Source organism: Panicum virgatum, chromosome 9K, assembly GCF_016808335.1.
Source record: "Panicum virgatum strain AP13 chromosome 9K, P.virgatum_v5, whole genome shotgun sequence".
NCBI classification, from domain to species: domain Eukaryota; kingdom Viridiplantae; phylum Streptophyta; class Magnoliopsida; order Poales; family Poaceae; genus Panicum; species Panicum virgatum.
The window spans coordinates 25,658,295-25,678,922 of NC_053144.1; the positions used below are offsets into that span (position 1 = coordinate 25,658,295).

Consider the following 20,628-nt stretch of genomic DNA (forward strand, 5'->3'; position numbering starts at 1 on the left):
CCATATGGTCTATAGCACTAACAAAACGGTTAGCAAGAAAATGTTTTACCTAAGTGATTGCAGAATGTAGACCACCAAGAAAATGTAGAATTTAATTTAAGAATCAAACATATGCAACCTGGGGGGAAGTTGGTACATGACAGGCATACAATAAAAATAAAAAAACCTACAGGTTAGCCGGTCAATCGGAGTAGAAAAGCTTGAGGGTCAGTGGTGCAATCTGGCTAATCAGTTGAAGCAAGCGAACCAGAACCATACATCTCAGCATTCAGAGCAATGCACAAAGTAATTTGAAAAGATAATATGCAAATGTGGTGAAAATGATTTTTTTTTAAAAAAAGCCGTCCAAGAAGGGGATCGATTGGGAGTTTGGGGCTGTGATGGGGGAAAGAGTTTTGGGTCAAACTCAAGTCTTGAGGAGGGTAGTGCAATCAAGTCGTTGGATGAAGCGGCCGGCCGGGCATAGCCGCCACCGAAGCTTGAGCTGCTACCTAGGCCATGCAGCCGCTCGGTGGAGCAGGCATGCACGCCTCCAGGCTCCAGCAGCAGACGGGGCGGCCGCCGGCGGAAGTAAGTGGCGGCGAGCATGGATTTGGGAGGTGCAAAGTAGGAAGATTTGAGCAAGATCGATGGGGAGATCAGGCATCATAGGCAAACCTCTACGACGCCTCGATCTGCTGCTCTCGGCCGGCGTCGTCGGTGCTAGCTGCTGGACTTGCTGCCTGTTGCTGGAGCGGCAGCGGTGGGTGTTGCGTCTTGCGTGGCTGGTGGCCGCTCTTTTTTTCTTTCCCATTTTGCGCTAGGCGGATTTTCGGAAATTTGCAAAACGTCAAAAAGCACCTAAAAACTTTCCAGTGTGCATATTCAGCCAAACAATCATCAGATGAGGAGCACAAACATACAAAGCTACAGTTTTTGTCTTCCTTTGTATGTTTTGAAGTTTTCTAAATTCTGAGCCATATATACACATTAATTTCAAAATGCTTATACAACATAACTTTTCTAAAATATAAGTTACAAAGAACTAACGAAAAAATTTAGCAGTTGCTGAAACATATATGGCTCATGTTACCTAAGGATCATGTCTGTTTCTGGATTTTCTCCTGTCAGCGGTGGGTGCAAGTAGGAAGCTTTCATTGGATTCTACGTGCACCCAGAGTCCCAGACTGTCATCTTTTGTTAGTTTGTGCTCCGGATATTTCTTGTTACCTGCTTGAGTATTGTTGAAATTTCTGTGGCAACTTTACAGTTACTTTGTTAAAGCTGCGGATTCAGTGTATTCGGTCTATGGTCATTTGAAGAACCAATTTATATTTTTTGGAAGCAATCATATTTCATGTTTTCCTTCATGTTTGAGGAGTTGAATTTTGTGCTGCTTGTAGTTGTGTGTCAGATTTGTATTGGTAGCTGTAGATGTGGGCATGTGGCTGTATCGGGTAAGATTTCAGCCCCGAAAATGTGCAGTTAAGGCAATATACCTTAAGGAGGTAAAAATTGCATACATTTTAGTCTTTTTTTCGGACTGGTGGAGAAAACAGATTGAAATAAAATCCAATCCAAATCCCATATATGGCTCCAATTTTTTCAAGTAACTACATACATCAAGAGAGCAGTTCTGATCATTGCTCTTGCATTGACTACAAGCACTATATTCTCAAGTTAACATGAAAAGGAATAGGTACAAAAAATTTCCAACAGCAATCCAGCAGGCATCTCTGTTTCTGACTCTCATCACCGTATGCTCTCTTGGCCCGAAGACAAAAACCAAAAAATCTTTGATTCTGTTTCTTGTAATTCAATCCTTTGATGCTACATGCAGAAAGATTGTTGGGTCTGCTATATCCAAGGGTATTTTTTTTCCCACCTCTTGGTATCCTTGGCAAACTTATTACTTATGGAAATCCAGCCGGCCTCTAAGTTAACACCTCAGAGTCTACCTCTTATGCTACAAAATTCACACATAGAACTGATCACAAATCACAAATGTCATTTGGACCATGGAGAGAACTACAGGGAACAACACAATAAGTTGAGTTATCTGGCCCATCGTTTTCCAGGTTCGGTTTTTTCAAGCCACAACCACCTCAGATGTGGTTGCTTGCCACATGTGGTTCTATATTCTGCAGAGATTTGGTCTACAAGAGCTGACTCCAAACCTTGAGGATACAAACTTTGATGAATGGTGGGTGAATGCAAGTGGCAGGGTGTCTGGTCAAGTCCTTAATGGCTGAAAATTACCACCATAAGTCATAATTCTAGGAGCCTGAAATTTATGGAATCACCACAATCGATGTGTGTTTGATGGTGCTTCTCCTAGTATCTCGAACACCATCTCGACCACCTTTAAAGATCTGCAGCAACGGTCCTTGGCCGGGGCTAGAGGAATTTCCTTTCTCCTCGCCCTGGCGCCCAGAGACAGTTAGATTTTGGTCCATCCTGGTCTAGTATTTTCTCTTCGAAAGACAAGTCAGTGTAGATGTTTTTAGGGGGTTACAACCCCTTCTCATCTGTAACATTTTGGGGGGATAAACCCCCCCATTTTTTTCTTAATATAATGATGCACAGTTCTCCTTCACGTTCGAGGGAAAAAAAGTTGAGTTATCTGGAGCTACATAACCAATGGACGCGTGTTTAAGAAAAAATAACATAACCAATTGAGGCGCTTTTATTCCAGTCATGCTATCTGGAATTTGCAGAGCATTGGTTGTATTTTGACTCATATATGTTGCTGAATTCTCTACAAAAATTTGTCATACAGACAGGTAAACCTCTGGATCTAATCCATTTTGACACATTTTTTAAGTTTCTTTTATACTTCCATATATCTGATGAAAATAAATGCAGGGAAGAATTATAAAGCTGAAAAGTCATGTACATCTTCAGTTATTTCAGGTAAGCTAATCACCTGCAGGCATCTTGTCCATTTTCAGTCCAATGTATTCACTGTTGTGGAAAATCATTGTGGTTTGGTGCTATTACTCCATTCTCCACCAAAAAGAGATCTGGCAAACTTTAGATACGAATCTCTAATAGCATGCATCTCAATGGCTGCATACTGTATCAGGATCCACTCTTAGAAAAAAAGAAACGCATCATTCCTTCTCATCAACACAATTCTTTAAAGGGTGCAAACAGAATTATTATCTTTAATCAAGTACTTTTCAAATAAGAATAGCTGACTATATCAAAAAAAATGCAGACAAAGGACAGTGAACAAACAACCAAGAGAAGTGGCAGGGAGTAGTTCAGAGGCAGCAAATTAGCAACAAACAATATCTTACCAGAGAACAATTCAGGATTAGCATTGTGGAAATGGCCGAACAGAACTCTTTATGTACTAGATATGCGTTCCTGCAAAGCCAGGCACTGTATGATCTATGAATTTAACAAAAGAAAACGGAGGTGCAAGTTCCTGGGCCATCCTTCATTTGGGTTTCTGAGCGGTTGAAGCTACCTGCTGCTGCATATGTTGGCAACAACTAGAAAGTAGACACAGCCACGCATAACATATGAATAAACAAACATCTGTACACATTTCACACATCCTACATAATACGAGCATGAAATACAGTACTTGCAATTGATCCATATCAGACATAAAAAACATAACCTGGCATTGAAAGTCTGAGCAAAACTTTCTGGGATACCATAATGCCAACACACTTTGCTGATGATTTATTGTAGCCCAAGATGTTACCATTGTGATCTGGAAACTGATTTGAAGATTTCCAACCTAAAATATGTGCCCAGCAATCCTCTGTTCAGGTAATAGAAGCAAGATTTGACAGCAAACTATTTATGAACATGGAATAGTCTTGATCGTGGATCCAGTTTTAGATCCTTCCCTGTCATATTTGCAGACCGATCTTCTGTGGCAGCCCCATCTTTCTTCATATATATAGATTTCACCAGTATCTTGGTCCTTGGTTCTGGAATCATCCCTCTTGATTTCATTGTTGAGTAATATTGCAGAGCCTCATCAAGCTTTCCTTGGGAATAAAGGCCATGAACCATAATAGCAAATGATCGTTGATCTGGACCAGATCCACTCCTTTCCATCTCATCCCATACTTGCTGCACTCCATTCCAATTGATATAAAGGTTCAATATTAAGTTATATGTATCGGAATCCAATTTACAACCACCTTGCTTCATCCTCTGCATCAAAGCTATGACATCTTTGGGTTTTTTCAGTTGTCTTCAGAATGTAAGAATACGTCGTAGTATTTGGAGGGCAGCCCTTTGCTTCCATTTCATCCAAAAGCTCATAAACTTTCTCCATCCAGTTTATCTTACACAAGTATTTTATTAAAGTGTTATATGTAGCCACATCTGCCCAGGGGCGGATACAGGAGGGGGGCTCAAGCCCCCCCTAAAACAAATAATTACACTCAAATTACTGTAGCAAAACACTAATTCACCATTAAAACTTCATACAAATTAACAACTCTATTGATTTAGCCCCCCTTCTCCCCAATCCTACCTCCGCCACTGCATCTGCCAGACAACATCGGTCATTCATCTCTCCAAAAATCTCAAGTGCTTCTGGAATCCTTTTCTTGAAGCAAAACTGGTCAATGATACAGTTGCAGATCGCCACATCAGGATTAATGCCTTTCTCCCACATTTTATTGAACAGCTTCACTGCGGCACCAATTCTGCCATCTTTGGTCAGTGCTTTTATGAATGTACCATAGGTGAACAGGTCCCTTTCAACCTTGGATACAATGATATCGTTCCAAATCCTTTGAGCGTCTCTAAAGCTTCCCTTCACACACCAACCGTTCAGTATGATATTCCAGCTCTTTATAACATGCGGGAACTCACCTTTCTTCTCGCGGAACAGCGCCTCCGCCTCCCCAACATGCTTGTACCGACACAGCGACATCAGAAGGATATGGAAGCCAACCAAGTCGAGCTCAAACCCGTAGTCCTTCCTCAAGTAGAACACCTCTATCGCCTCCTGCACATTGTGTGCACCCGCATACCGGTTCAACAGCACGGCAAACATCCTGTTGGTTACCACCACCACCCGCCGTTCCTCCGGGATCTCATCCAACAGCTGCCTCATGAGCCTGACCTTCTTCATCCGCCCGATAATGTCCAGCATCTCAGTATAGGCCCTCGACCCATGGGCGCAGCCAGGTAGGCAGGTAGCCCTGCCGCCCAGTTGAAGAATGCCAGCGCGACCTGCCAGTTGGACCGCTGCTTCTGGAGGACCTTGAGGACAAGGTCCTCGTCCATCTTTTCTGCAAACTGACGGAGAGCATCGCTGAGATCAGTGTTGTCGCTGCCACCAATGGACTTGAGAGTTGTCAGGATTTCACTAGCGTGGACAGTTAGATACAATCTTTCTGAGTTTCTGTACAAGATTGAGTCTAGTGTACAAAACCGGGTCTGGGGTACAACTTCTGACTACGAGATACAAGTAGTTCATGCCTAGTCTAGTACAAGAAGAGAAATGGAGAGGAATAGGAGGCGCAGACCATCCGCAGGAGGAGGCGTAGAGGAGCTCGACGTCTGGTTCGTCATGGCATTGATGGCGGCGAGGAGGTCCGGGTCGGTGGAGAGCGGATCCGGCGGCGGCGATGGACGGCGCAGGTCTCGGCGGCCTTCGGGCCTCCACCGGCACTGGCCGACGATGGGGTTGGCGGAGGAGGACGTCGTGGCGGCGGAACTTCCTGTCCGCCGAGCGCAGCCCTAGATCGGTAGGGTTGTGGGAGGGGTTTCTAGCGGCGGCGAAACTTAGTTACCGTGCCCCGGGCCCCTCCCTTTCTCTATATAGCGTTGGCGACGGGGCCCACCAGCCATACTGGGCTGGGCGCCCCCGATCAGGACGCGGAGAGGGAATCCGACCCGATCTTTGGATCTTGCCGGGGAGATCAACTCCAACATTCCCCCCTTAATCTCTTATTGTTCTTATTCTTGTTCTTTATCTGAGTTTGGTCCATCTCATCGCAGATCAGTATATCGGGCGTGCCTCGCCATGACAATTATTACTGTTAGATTAACAGCCACCATCACTTTTCCTGTCTGAAACGAAATCTTATTCTTGGGCCCTCTTTGTCCAGGAATCATAGGCTTTCCCTTAAACCCATGCCGGCTAAGTGTTCTCTGAACACATTGGATAGTAGGCTTTTTATAAGCGGATCCGCTAACATCTGGTTCGTTCTGATATGTTCCAGACAAATTGTTTGATCCTGGACTTGCTCCTTAACAACGTAAAACTTAATGTCGATGTGTTTGGCAGCACCACTCGACTTATTGTTATGAGCATAAAACACTGTAGGCTCATTGTCGCAGTATAATTTTAGTGGTCTTTCTATGCTGTCTACCACTTTCAATCCGGGTACAAATTTTTTTAGCCATGTGACCTACCCGGAGGCCTCGTAACATACCACAAATTCAGCATACATCGTGGAGGATGCTGTAACTGGCTGTTTGGAGCTTTTTCACGATATTGCTCCTTTTGCAAGAGTGAAGATATATCCAGACGTGGATTTTCTATCATCTACATCTCTTGCAAAATCTGAATATGAATAACCTTCTATTTCTAAAGTGTCAGATTTTCTGTATGTTAGTATGAGGCCAGTTGTGCCCCTCACATAGCGCAAAACTTTCTTTACCATCTTCCAGTGCTCTATACCTGGATTACTTTGGTATCTGCCAAGTACCCCGGTAACAAAAATTAAGTCAGGGCGTGTGCACACTTATGCATACTGTAAGCTTCCGACAGCTGAAGTATAAGGCACTGCCTTCATTTGTTCGAGCTCGTACTGGTTCTTAGGACACTGATGTTTTCCGAAACTGTCGCCCTTGACTATTGGAGCAGGTGTGGGCTTGCTCGCATGCATACCGTATTTCTTTAATACTTTTTTTAAGTATGCCTTCTGCGATAATCCTAAAACCCCTATTCTTCTATCTCGGTGAATCTCAATTCCTAAAACGAATGAAGCTTCACCAAGATCTTTCGTGTCAAAATTCGAGGACAAGAATTTTTTTGTCTCTAGTAGTAGATTAACATTACTGCTAGCTAGCAGAATGTCATCCACATATAGGACGAGGAAAATATATTTTCCATTCTTAAACTTTGCATAAATGCAGTTGTCCTCTTCATTTTCTTTAAATCCAAACTTTCTGATTGTTTCATCAAAATTTAAATGCCACTGCTCTGAAGCTTGCTTTAAGCAATAAATCGATTTCTTCAGACGACACCCTAAATATTCTTTTCCTTCCACGATAAAACCTTTCGGTTGTGCCATGTAGACGTTTTCATATAGATCCCTATTTAGGAATGCCGTCTTTACATCCACTGATGTAATTCTAAATCATAACGTGCCACTAAGGTCATTATTATTCTGAAGGAATCTTTATATGAGACCGGAGAAAAGGTCTCATTGTAGTCAATTCCTTCTCTTTGCGTGAAGCTTTTTGCCACGAATCGCGCCTTATATCTTTCTATGTTCTCTTTGGAGTCACATTTCGTTTTGTAGACCCACTTGCAGCCTACTGTTTTGGCTCCTTTAGGAATTTCTTCTAAGTCCCAAACTTTATTGGTACTCATGGATTTTATTTCATCTTCCATAGCTGCAAACCATTTGGATGAATTTACGCTCTTCATGGCTTCTTCAAACGAGGTGGGATCACTCTCATTTTATATTTCTTCGCTATTATAGACTTCATAGTTGTCAGAAATAGCTAGTTTTCTAATTCTTTGTGGCCTACCCAAGGCCACTGGGACTGGTATTTCTTGCACAGGAGGCTGCTGCGGCTCCCCCTCATCCATGGCAATGGGTTCTATTTGTTCGGATTCTATTTGATCATGAGGAGCGGGCTCCTCATTTTCATTTTCTGCCACGTCGGGAGAACTGACAACAGGTGTTGGCACTGTAGTTCCCTGCTATATTGGTGCCGCGACCACAGGCAACGAGAAATATGGCTCTTGAGTCATCGGAGTTGGAACAAATACCCGCTTCTCTTCAAGATCAATTTTTCTGGCTGCCATGCTCCCCCTGATCATATGATCTTCTAAGAAGGCAGCGTGTCTTGTTTCTACAAACTTTGTGTGTCTGTCAGGGCAGTAGAAATGATACCCTTTCGATTTTTCTGGATAGCCAATAAAATGGCAACTGACTGTTTTGGGATCTAGCTTCACAATATTTGGATTAAACACTTTGGCCTCAGCTGGACAGCCCCATACATGAAAATGATTAAGCGAGGGTTCTCTTCCTGTCCATAATTCATATCGGTGTTTTCGGCACCGATTTACTTGGCACACGATTAAGAATGTAGATGGCGGTTTTTAACGCCTCCATCCACAAGTTAATCGGTTGCGTGGAGTAGCTCATCATGCTTCTAACCATATCCATCAGGGTACGGTTCCTTCTTTCAACCACTCCGTTCTGCTGAGGCTCGCCCGGTGTAGAATACTGGACAACTATGCCATTTTCCTGTAAGAACCTCGCAAAAAGGTCCAGGAACTTGGCCATACGGGGTGTGCCGACCGTAGTACTCTCCCCCACGGTCTGATCTGACTATCTTTATCTTTAAATCATGTTGATTTTTTATTTCTGCTTTAAATATCTTGAATTTATCCAACGCTTCTGATCGCTCTTTGATTGGATAAATGTAGCCATAACACGAGTAATCGTCTGTGAACATTATGAAAGAATTATAACCATCCACAGTAGTGACAGGGAACGGTCCACATATGTCTGTGTGAATTATTTTTAAAATTCCCGCACTTCGATTGGTGCCATTCTTTATGTTCTTAACGTATTTTCCTTTAATGCAATCGATATATTGTTCTAAATCTGAAAATTCTAATGGTAGAAGAATTGATGCTTTCACTAAGCGCTCTATTCTCCCCCTCGAAATATGGCCTAAACGACAATGCCATAATTTCGACGAGATTGCTTCAATTCGTTTGGGTTTCTTAGTAACATTCTCGTATGAGGAGGCATTCTCATTCTCAGAACAAGCAACATTACCATTCTCAATTAATGAAAGCAAGTATAACTTGTCTTGTCGGAAGGCAAGACCAACACATTCTTTATCAAATAATATCTCACACTTGCCATCTCCAAAATGGCAATCAATCGAGTCATCATCTAATCTCGATACACTTATTAAGTTTCTTTGCAAAGACGGTACATAGAGAACATCTCTAAGACAAAGTACAAAGCCACTATTTAACTGTAAATAAAATTATGCGATGGCTTCGACTTCAGCTTCTAGTCCGTTTGCAACTTTAATTCTTCTTCTGCCGCTTGGCAGTCTTCTCCTCATACTTGCCCCCTGTAAGGAATTAGCAACATGCAAGTTGCACCAGAGTCAATCCACCAAGTGGATTTATCATAATTTAAATACAGGGATTTATCTACAAAGGTAATAGTGTCCTCACCTTCTTCTAGCCGTTTTTTCAGAAATTTGGGAGAATCCCTCTTGTAGTGCCCACTTCCAAGGCACTCAAGGCACTGATCTCTTTCAACGTAACTGGGAAATTCTTCCAGTTTTTCTGGACATTGCGCTGAGGTGGTTTGGAAGGGCCATTCTCCTTCTGATGCTTGCCTGGTGGGAAAGGTCTCCTGTTTTGATAATTTTTTTTTCTTTTGCTGTACTGCAAAAATAAGCTCGCCACCATTGGCATGTTGAAGGCGATCTTCTTCTTGAACACACATGCCAATCAGCTTCTCAATGTCCCAATTTTCTGGAAAGGTGTTGTAGTTGACATGAAAAGTCGCAAATTCCTTTGGTAGGGACTTGAAGATCAGCTGAACAAGGAACGATTCTGGCAATGGCATGTCCATTGTTTTGAGCTTGTTGTCCATGTGGCTCATCTGTAAGATGTGATCTCTAATGCCACCGGTGCCGCCAGTATATTTCTTAGTCATAAGCTGCTCAGCAAGAGTGGCAGCAGAAGCCTTGGAGGAACCAGTAAACTAACTCTTCACTTTGGCTAAGTATTCTGAGGCCGTGGGGCAATATGTGATTGACATTCTGATTGCATCTGAAATGGAACATTTGATGATCACGAGGCACTTGCGGTTTGAAGCTCTCCACCGAGCCCGCTCAATGTCAAATCTGGTCCAAGTAGTGTCATAGTTCTTTTCACGAAGAGCCCAAGCAGTGGCCTCTTCATTTTCTCCCCTCACGGGCTTTTCTGGCTCTATTGGGGCCGGCATTGTGATGGCCAAATCTATATTGCCCATCGCCAGCGCAATCTCAAATTTCTGGTACCATTTCCCATAGTTGGTGCCATCTAATTCTGGGATGCCATTTATAAGACTTATAATAGCTGCAGAGCTTGAAATTTCAATTCAAAATGTGTGAGGACAACAATAAATACATGTATCAATTTAACGTTGGTCAAAATTAAAACATGCGATAATCTATGCATTAAATCTAAATCACCGTTGGGCCGAAAAAGACATAATGCATGAAAAATTCTGGACAAGATTATAATATTGCAATATCAACTTTGGTCAGAAATTACAATATCATAAAGTACGAAAAATTCTGAGAAATAATTTCTATATGCCTCTATATCAATTATCTCGTTGGTTCAAATTAACATAGAGACAAAAAATAATTCTTGCAGCGGAAACATGTAAAATTCTAAATATTCAGAAGCACAATTATGTGATTTTCTGCTCTAAAAATAATACATGTTGGTGCATCAATTTACAGAAAATAAATTCTAAATAAACATATTCATCAAAAACATATTCAAAATGGCTTATGAAAAATAAAAAAGGAAATTTGATTCTCCTCTGTTTATTTGGTCCGAGGCCGAAAAGCGGCCCACGGCCTGCGTGCACTGCGGCGCCCCCGCGCCCAGGCCGCAACCTGGGCCTGGGCTGGGAAAGTGGCCCGAGTACCGCGCCCGCCTAGGCCAAATTTGGCCCGCCCACCGGCCGACTGCTCCTGGCCATCGGATCAAATCCGATGGTCAACCTTTCATCTCGGAGGAACAAAACCCCCGTCGGCCGACCGGTTCTAACCCTAGCTCTATTTTCTTCCTCTCCCTCCTTCTCTCACGCGGAGGCGGCGACGCCGGCCAGGGAAAGCTACTGCGGCTGCCTCTCCGGCGGCGCGCTTGCCCGCGGGTGAGCGCGGGGCCGTCGAGGTGGCCGCGGGCGGCGCCCAGTTCTGCATCTTGCAGCCGGAGACCCGCGCACGACGTTGCGCGACGGCGAGCAGCCGGCGGCCAGATTCTGCTCCGCGCGCCGGCGAGCGGCGGCGGCCGGGAGAGGTGGGCCCTCTTCGGGGTTTTCTTTTTGATTCAATTCGGGATTTCTTAGGGTTAAGGTTTCTGGAGTTGGGGTTAGGGTTTCTTGATTCGATTCGAGATCGATTCTTGGTTTCTCCTTTGATTCTACCACATTCTGAGCACGGATCTGAGTGCACTGACCCCAAAAGGACCCGATCTACAACTAGATCGGCGTCTGATACTAATGTTAGATACAATCTTTCTGAGTTTCTGTACAAGATCAAGTCTAGTGTACAAAACCGGGTCTGGGGTTCAACTTCTGAGTACGAGATACAAGTAGTTCATGCCTAGTCTAGTACTAGAAGAGAAATGGAGAGGAATAGGAAGCGCAGACCATCCGCAGGAGCAGGCGCAGAGGAGCTCGACGTCTGGTTCGTCATGGCGTCGATGGCGGCGAGGAAGTCCGGGTCGGTGGAGAGCGGATCCGGCGGCAACAATGGATGGCGCAGGTCCCGACGGCCTTCGGGCCTCCACCGGCACTGGCCGCAATGGATGGCGCAGGTCCCGGCGGCCTTCGGGCCTCCACCGGCACTGGCCGACGACGGGGTTGGCGGAGGAGGACGTCGTGGCGGCGGAACTTCCCATCGACCGAGCGCAGCCCTAGATCGGTAGGGTTGTGGGAGGGGTTTCTAGCGGCGGCGAAACTTGGTTACTGTGCCCCGGGCCCCTCCCTTTCTCTATATAGCGCTGGCGACGGGGGCCCACCAGCCATACTGGGCTGGGCGCCCCCGATCAGGGCGCGGAGAGGGAGTCCGGCCCGATCTTTGGATCGGGCCGGGGAGATCAACTCCAACATGGACCTCACTGGAACGTTCCGAAGCACTGGCATGGCAAAATCTCAGCGATCCAAACACGTGCCCACGTGGAAGGACACCTTGGTGGAAGCACGGGGTAAGCCCACGGGTGGTGGCCCCTCTGAGGCATTCTGTCGAACAGCTGGTGGGCACGACCCAAGCACGCCAAGGCTCCTAAGAACTGCACATGGTACCTGCGGCCCAGTTAGTCCCGAGAAAATTGCAAAAATAGGACTCCAATCATTGCGCTTCGCATATTTGCCATTCCAAACATTGACATGGTAAAATTGGGACTCCAAACAAGTGTCTCTTGATTATACTGCCATTTAGGGTATTTTTCCTCTTTTTTTTCTTTTTAGGTATTTTGTATGGTGGAACTACCTTCTTGCCCCTCTGCATGATCTCGTGGATGCATTGTTTTGTCGATCTCTCGTATTCTCCTATTGCACGCGACTGGACGGAAACCTAGAATGCTGCCTCCAGACCTCCAGCAGCCGCCCCACTGCCGGCCACCACCCCACCGCCGGCCACCGCCCCACCGCCACACGCCGGTCCCCTCCCTTCTTGACGCACTCCCAGCCTGCCATGGCTGCGCTCGGCTTGCCCTAGGGCAGCAGCGGCCTGGCTGCGCCCAGCGTGGACGCGCTTGCTCCGGCCGACGGCGGCGTCGCCGTGGCTGCGCCCAGCCGGCCCGAGGCCACCAGCGCCAACGTAGCTGCGCCCGGTGTGGCCATCCTGCCTGCCCCGACCGAGGCCACCAGCGCCAACGTAGCTGCGCCCGGTGTGGCCATCCTGCCTGCCCCGACCGAGGCCACCAGCGCCAACGTAGCTGCGCCCGGTGTGGCCATCCTGCCTGCCCCGACCGAGGCCACCAGCGCCAATGTAGCTGCGCCCGGTGTGGCCATGCTGACGACTTGGACTTCTTCTCGCACTCAAGGGCGATGCGGACGTGGCCACCGGCGGAGAGCTCCTGCATGAGCTTCCCTGTGGGCATGCCGAGCTCGAGCATGAGTGATGGGAGGCTGCCGGGGCGCTCCTGCACGGCGAGGGTGATGCGCGCACGGCGGTGACCGTAGAACGTGCTAGGGACGCGCGCGTCGCTGCCGCCGTGGCCGTCGTGCGGCTTGGTGTAGCGGCGGCAACCAAACTGCGGCGGCCAGGGCGACAGGACCACGAGCGCCCAACGAAGCTCCGTGCGAGCGCGCCCAGCAAACCGATCGACTTGGGATGCAACAGAAAAGAGGAAGGGCAAGAAGGTCATTTCACTCTGCCAAATACCTGAAAAGAAAAAGAAAAGGAATGAAAAATACTCCAAATGGAAGTATAATCAAGAAACACTTGTTTGGAGTCTCAATTTTACGATGTTAATATTTGGAATGGCAAATATGCGAAGTGCAACGATTGGAGTCCTAAAACTGCTGCAATTTTCTCTTTCCTTCCGTTAGAAATTTAACAAAAATGGGGGAACATCGTTTGCTGTTGGATGGAGGATTGCATCGTGTAGTGGAATCGCAGGAGAGGAGAGTATTCGGGTAATGAGAGGACGTGATACGTATGAGCGACGGGCTTGCTGAACCTGCAGGCGGCGGCGAGTATGGAGGACTCCAGCCGCGGCCGCGGCACCGTGATACAGCAGTAGCAGCGCTGCTCCGGCGAGGTCCAATTGAACAGCGCAGTGCGGCACTGTGCCGTAGGGGGAGGCGGAGGCCAGAGGCACGGAGCAGGCGCTGGCCGGTACCTGGTGGTTCTCCGAGCTTCCCGTGAAGTGAACTGGCGCGGGCGGCGTGCCGCCGGCGCGCTCGAGACTGCCGGGCGATGGCGGCGGTGGCAGCAGACGACGCGGGAGACGGGCTCGATAAAAGAGGAACGGGAGGATGGGCTGTGCCGGGAACGGACTGGGCTGTTGCGTTGGCAATGGGCAGGGCCACAGACCCGTCGCGCCTCCGACCAACCAGCCAACTCGAACGCACTGCGCATGTTCGGCCGGGCCAGGCCCGACGTCGTCGTCCCGCTCGTCTTCGCCGCCGTCGTGGTCACTGGCGCCGTCTGGTTCACCACGGCTGTCGGGGTGTGGGAGGATGATCACGACGAGGAGCCGGCGTCTTTGGAACATGTGTAGGCCGTGTATGTGATTCTGGATTCTTTTTTTTTGAAGGAGATTCTCGATTCGTTTACAAGAATCAGAAATATTTCTGATGTTCATATACGAATCTTGGATCTTCCCTTCTAGTTTCCAATGTTTTCAGTATAGATTCAGAATGTAGCAACACCATATGTCATCAGAATTCAGACACCAAAGCAATAAAAAAAATCAAAAACTGAAGGAAACGAAAGTTTCAGGGGAATACAGATCTGAATTTCAAACCAGAACTGAGCTGCACATATATATATTGGACAGATATTGACAAGCGTACACCTGTTAATCTTTGTCCTACCGGAATAATCTAGGAACGCATGCATGGAGATTTATTTCTGAACACCATGAGCTTCACTACAATTGCTCAGGTTCCTATAACCACCGCTACTATATTAACCAGTAATCACTAATAACCCCATATGCCAAGCACAATCAGAACACTCCTTTGATCCAGATCCTACGGCTCTCATTGCGCAGATTTGATCAGCTCCTCGCTGAAGTCCCAGAGTTGCTTTGCCAACTCGTCGCACTTCGCCAGTTTGCTCGTCGTCGCCACGTTGCAGTCAGCAAAGTATTTTCCTGTCACTCCCCTCAGCTGTGGGTTCACTCCTACATAACAAGTAGTTGCTGCTCCCTGGGAAATAAAATGATAAAAAAATAAAATCGAATTCAGAACAGTATTTGCAAAATTATATTAGATTACTTTTACCCAGTGACAATTTTTTAACTGTTATCGGAAGAATAGTTGGTTAAAAGCATGAATTGCGAAGATCTGGTTCCAACCTGGGGCACATTCTTCCACAGTAAGTAAGTTGCAACTTGAATCAACTCTGCAAGAGAAACAAGGTGTTTTAGAACATTGTCGGAAGTTAAGTGTTCCTAGGTAAGACCAGAACATAGATTCTCCGTGAGAAAAAAAAAAAGAACAAGAGAGCATACTCAAGCGAACGTAGGAGTGCCTCATCAAATTGGTCATGATCATTCCAGGATGAACACTATTAACTGTGATGTTTGCTCCTTCTTCCTGTGAGTAATATAGAATTAAATGCACATAATACAGATCGAGATCAAAGGGAGGTAGTCTAAATAATCTTTGTAATGGACTAATAATGCTATCTAACACTATTCCAAAAGATTTAAAATTATTTAGCTCCCAAAATTTGCACAGGCTATATTGCTTACCAGTGGCCCCTAGTTCATAATAATGTACAGGCAATAGCATCAGGATCATGATTCAAGCTGCTAATGGTTTGGGTGGGAACCGGTTAGAGTGGTTTGGATTTTGCATTGGTCCTACTTCAATTTGGTGGAAACTAATTGCTTTAGCGATCAGTCCGGTTTGGTTTGGTTACACAAGAGAAATGAATTGATTTGGTTTGGGATACTAATAGCGCCAAGTGGCTAAACCTACACGTAGACCCCACATCAAGAGTCGGACCATGAAAACAAAATCTTGTGTTCGCACCATGAATTTTTATCGAAGTTGACTAAAATTTGTTGGAGATGACTTAGTATGACTGGTAGCTACTCTATGCAAAACATTGTGGCTACACCCACAAATGGGCCTCACATCAGCAGCTGGACCCTAAAAATAAAACCTTGCATAAAAGCTCGCGTTCACCCCACAAAATTTTATCAAAATTGACTGAAATTTGTTGGAGTTGACACAGTATGGCTGGCAGCTACTCTGTGCAAAGCAGTTTGACTAGACCTACATGTTGGCCCCACGTCAAAAGTCAGACACTGGAAATAAAATCTTGCGTTCACACTAAAATTTTATTGAAATTTCTGGAGATGATTCAGTATGACTGGCGCTGTAAGCATTGTGACTAGAACTACACGTGGTCCCACATCAATAGCTGGACCTTGGAAATAAAACATCACGTTCACACTATAAAATTTTATCGAAATTAACTGAAATTTGTTGGAGGTGACTCAATATGACAAGTAGCTATATTTTGCAAAGCAGTGTGCCTAGACATATATAGACCCTACGTCAAAAGCAGAGCAACTAAGTTTATAGTCTCCTACGCTAGGAATTAAAAGTATCACCGGCAGTAGACTCCTGCACTAGTTGCAGGTCTCCATCTTCCACTCTACCTTTGATGGAGTGGTGTGGTTTGGTTTCATATGCTATCTGAATTGGTTTATGTCAGCATTTTTAATTAAAATAGTTTGATGTGAATTTAGTCTAGATTTCATACGTCTAGCAGATTGAGCCATGATGGAAAGCTTGTTTTCACTTCAGGTTTCTATCATTCGTGACAGATTTAAATAAATTAGAGCAGAATACTAGGAGGACAAATAATACCTTGAGCCGTCTAGAAAGCTCCTTTGCATGCAGTATGTTTGCTAGCTTAGATTGTCCATAAGCCAATGTATCACTGTATCTGCCAATAAAAGATCCTTGCAGTTCAATCGACAGTCAATGCCCACAAAAGAATACCATAACTTAAAGGCACATACTTTTTCTCATCGTTGATTTTGTCAAACTCAATTCCCTTTGGGTATGTAAAGTGGTGGGCATATGATGACAAGTTCACAATGCGGCCCTCAATGCCAGTAGATTGGGCAGTGGCTTTCATATTATCAAGGAGGAGATTGGTAAGCAGAAAATGCCCTGGTAAAACAAATGTCAGTGCCAGACAATGAGACAAGCATTTTAGCTATTTTTAAGTAACACATGTTGGCAGTAAGAGAATACCGAGATGATTGGTGGCGAATTGCATCTCGACTCCATCTTTAGACAGTTGAAAAGGGCATAACATCAAACCTGCGTTATTTCTGCAGAACAGACAAGGAAACTGTAAGTCTTAATTCAGTGTAATATAGACAAGAAGAAAAGGTTAAAATAGGAGCAAGTGATATACATTGCTGAAAATAAATTTAACTGAAGCACAGGAAGTTTTCATGTCAAAGAAAGGCAAGCATAACAAGAGGTGAAGAGGGTTACATCAGGATGTTGAGAGGAAGTTTCATCGAGTTGAACTGGTCTGCAAAAGCCCTGACAGACTTGAGGGAGCTGAGGTCAAGCTTCAGAACATCAATTCGTGCTGCTGGATTATTTTCCACGATGATCCTCCTTGCTTCTGATGCGGCCTCAGTGTTTCTTGCGGCAATGATGACATGGGCTCCTCTAAGGGCGAAGACTCTTCATGTCTCCAGACCAATGCCACTAGCTCCTCCTGAGAAACACCAAACATTACATATTTCAATAAAATTGCGACAGCAATAGATCCTAGACATCTTGAAAACATATAATATGTGTCCTGGTGGATGAAGTCTTCCGTTCCGTGCTATGCTGACGAGGTAGCCATCCATTTCAGGGGGCGCATGCAGATTGCACTGCCCTTGACTTTCAAACGATGGTGGCGTTCGCGATAACATAAATACGATGTGTCAAAGTCAAACAAACATAGCCTAAGATGCGAGGAGTGACGACGGCACCATATCGCTGCTCGAGAAGTTGAGGTGTTTTTGACCCACGCTAGCTTCCACGCAAGTGCATAATGTGTTTGAGAAAATCAGCTACATGTATGTTCTTACGCGTCTAGCAGGCAGATGCTAGAAGCAATGAGCGTAACAAATAGCTTATTACGGAATAAAAAATAAAAAATTATGATATGATTAACAAAATTAGAATTTGACCAATGAGTCCTGGCCGAATATAATTGGCAACACCTAAATTCAAATTTTAAAAATAATAAAATTAGAACTTGATCAAAGAGTCCATAATGAATAATTTTGGTAAATAGCTAAAGTTAAAATTGAAAAAATAAGAAAAATTAGAACTAAAAAAAGAGTACATGTTGAATACTTATTAGTAAGTGATTCAAAATTAAAAACATAAAAATATTAGTAGTTGAACTAGGAGTCGTATTAAATGAGACTAATGCATAGATATAAATTCAGAATTTAAAAATAGAAAAATAGTAGTTGATCAGTACTGTGATTAAGAAGCATATTAGGAATGAAAATAGTTTAATTAACTAGAAAATGCTGCGCCGTTGGCGCCCCCCAAGAGGCTCATCACAGACATATAGATCCGTATTTATAAAGTTTTGTTGCGGGCTCGGTCAAATTTGATTTGGATTCTTGAATATATGTGTGTGAGGTGTGAACCATTGAAATATGTATAGAGATCGACCATACATCCGCAGTCATCATAGGTGTCAATGATGTGGTATATGCAGTGTGTAAATATGCGAGGCGGTTCAACCCATCATCATGGAGTGCAGATTAGTTTCGCCAAAGTTTAGGGTTTTTCGTAAAATTCCCGTCAATAGAGTGCATGTTGATTTTGTTAAAGTTCAGTTGGTCTTTTTAGTTTTGCTAAAGTTTGGGGGGTTTCATAAAATTGCCGTCAGTAGAGTGCGTGTCAATCTCGTTAAAGTTTAGGGGGTGACATTCACGAAGTTTGGGGGCTATTTTGCAAAATTGTCATCTATGGACTATGAGTTGATTTCACCAAAGTTTGAGGGATTTTTTTACAAAATTTATATTCCCAACTGTTGCTGGCTATTGGATCAGCCGATTCGACGGCTGAAGAATTCTAGCCTACGTGGCCACCTCCTAGAAATGCACCAGGTTTAAGCCAAAGTTCAGGGGGTTTTCGTAAAATTGCCGTCAATGGAGTGCATGTTGTTTTTGTTAAAGTTTAGGGGTCTTTTTAGTTTCGCCAAAGTTAGGGGTTTTCGTGAAATTGCAATCAGTAGAGTGTGTGTCAATCTCGTTAAAGTTCATGGAGTATTTTGTAAAATTTATATTCACAAAGTTTGGGGGCTGTTTTGTAAAATTTTCATCTGTGGACTGCGGGTTGATTTCACTAAAGTTTGAGGGATTTTTTTGCAAAATTTATGTTCCTAATTGTTGCTAGTCGTCAAATCTACAACCGAAGAATTCTAGCTTACGTGGCCACCTCCTGGTGCAAGGAAATGCACCGAGATTATAGTTGATTTCACCAAAGTTTGAGGAACTTTTTTTTTTGCAAAATTTACGTTCCCAACTGTTGCTTGCCATCGGATCAGCCGATCCGGCCGTCGAAGAATTCTAGCCTATGTGGCCACCTCCTGGTGCAAGTAAATGCAACAGGTTTAGTTATAAGAGATAGTATATGTCAAATACAACCAATAAATAGCCATATTCAAAGTTAAAAAATAAATTACAAGCTCATTAATTTTTTATGTCAAATTTTATTAATAAATAGCTAAATCCATAATTAAATAGAAAATGAACAGTTAAGCTGTGTATGATCTTATAAAAGAGAAAATAGCAAATAAAAGTAGTCCATCGCACGATGGGATCCCTCCAGTGGGGATCTTTCTTTTGTACCACCGGTGCAATTTAGGGAAACATGCCAACGACCATGAGAAAAATATTGGAGTGGTCATGTCGAAGAATGATTTAATAATAGTAGCTTACATAGAACAACTATGATCAAAAGAAAGAAGAGAAAAGGTTAGCACGTACAAACCATCCCGATTACAGAGGAAAACCATCATTTTTTTGGGCCAAAGAACATCAGAGCAGCAAGCAAAAACTCATTCCACAACGCAAGGCTCGGCGAGTTCGCATCAGCATTGGTTATAAGCACCATCATAATAGAGTAATCTACTGGCTGATTAACGGGTTACCTGTGATGACGACGGTGAGGTGGCTGGCGTCGACGCCGTCGGTGACCTGCTCCGCCGTGGACGCCGACCCGAACCCGCTGGCGCCCGCCTTACCGGTGATGAGCGAGAAGATACCCATCGCCGACTCGACGCCTCAACTCTCCAACAAACGAACTGAAACCGAACCAAAACCCCAAGAACAGAACGAGAAGTTGAGCGAAGAAAGCAGCACGGCCAAGAAACCGCGACACCTCAGCGTGCCGCGCGACTTGTTTAATGCGCCGGGAAGAGGATGCGGGGGGCCAGACCGTCAGGGGGGAGGGTTGAGGTTATTTATGGTTGGGGGCGCGGGTAGCAGTTTGTTTTTTTGTTTTTTTTTGAGCATCACAGAATTTTCATTAATTTGAGACAGGGTTACAATCAGCGGCTGCTAATCCCAAAAGCCACTCTGGGATGTAGTCAAGCCAGAACTGGGACCGCTCAGAAACCGACCCCATACTAGCACAACTATGAGCTACTGAGTTTGCATCTCGGGTAGCAGTTTGGTTGTGGAGTAGGAGCGCAACAACGCTGTAATTGCCCTAGGCTAATTAGAAGGTTAATTATGTCATCATATGCATTATCAATTACCCATGGTTAGAATGCACTTAGGATTCACAAAACTATAGGACTAAACCCTTTCAATTTTATAGACGGACTGTCCGTCCCTATAGGGAGGACGGTACTCAGTTCAACCATGACTGAGGTAGTTCCCCGCCACGTCAACGCTCCCGGACAGTCCACGCCGCACTCGCAGACGGTCCACTAGTGCCT

At 44.8% G+C, this 20,628-nt stretch overlaps 1 long non-coding RNA gene and 2 pseudogenes across 1 annotated transcript; 1 reads left to right on the forward strand and 2 right to left on the reverse strand.

Annotated features, from left to right (window-relative positions):
- The first annotated feature begins 2,253 nt into the window (after positions 1 to 2,253).
- LOC120650993 lies at positions 2,254 to 3,420 on the forward strand. Its single transcript, XR_005665878.1, has 2 exons — positions 2,254 to 2,892; positions 3,200 to 3,420. It is a non-coding gene; the product is annotated as an uncharacterized LOC120650993 (long non-coding RNA).
- A 312-nt stretch (positions 3,421 to 3,732) lies between these two features.
- On the reverse strand, positions 3,733 to 14,179 carry LOC120647882 (annotated as a pseudogene).
- A 244-nt stretch (positions 14,180 to 14,423) lies between these two features.
- On the reverse strand, positions 14,424 to 20,115 carry LOC120650990 (annotated as a pseudogene).
- Between the last annotated feature and the right edge of the window lie 513 nt (positions 20,116 to 20,628).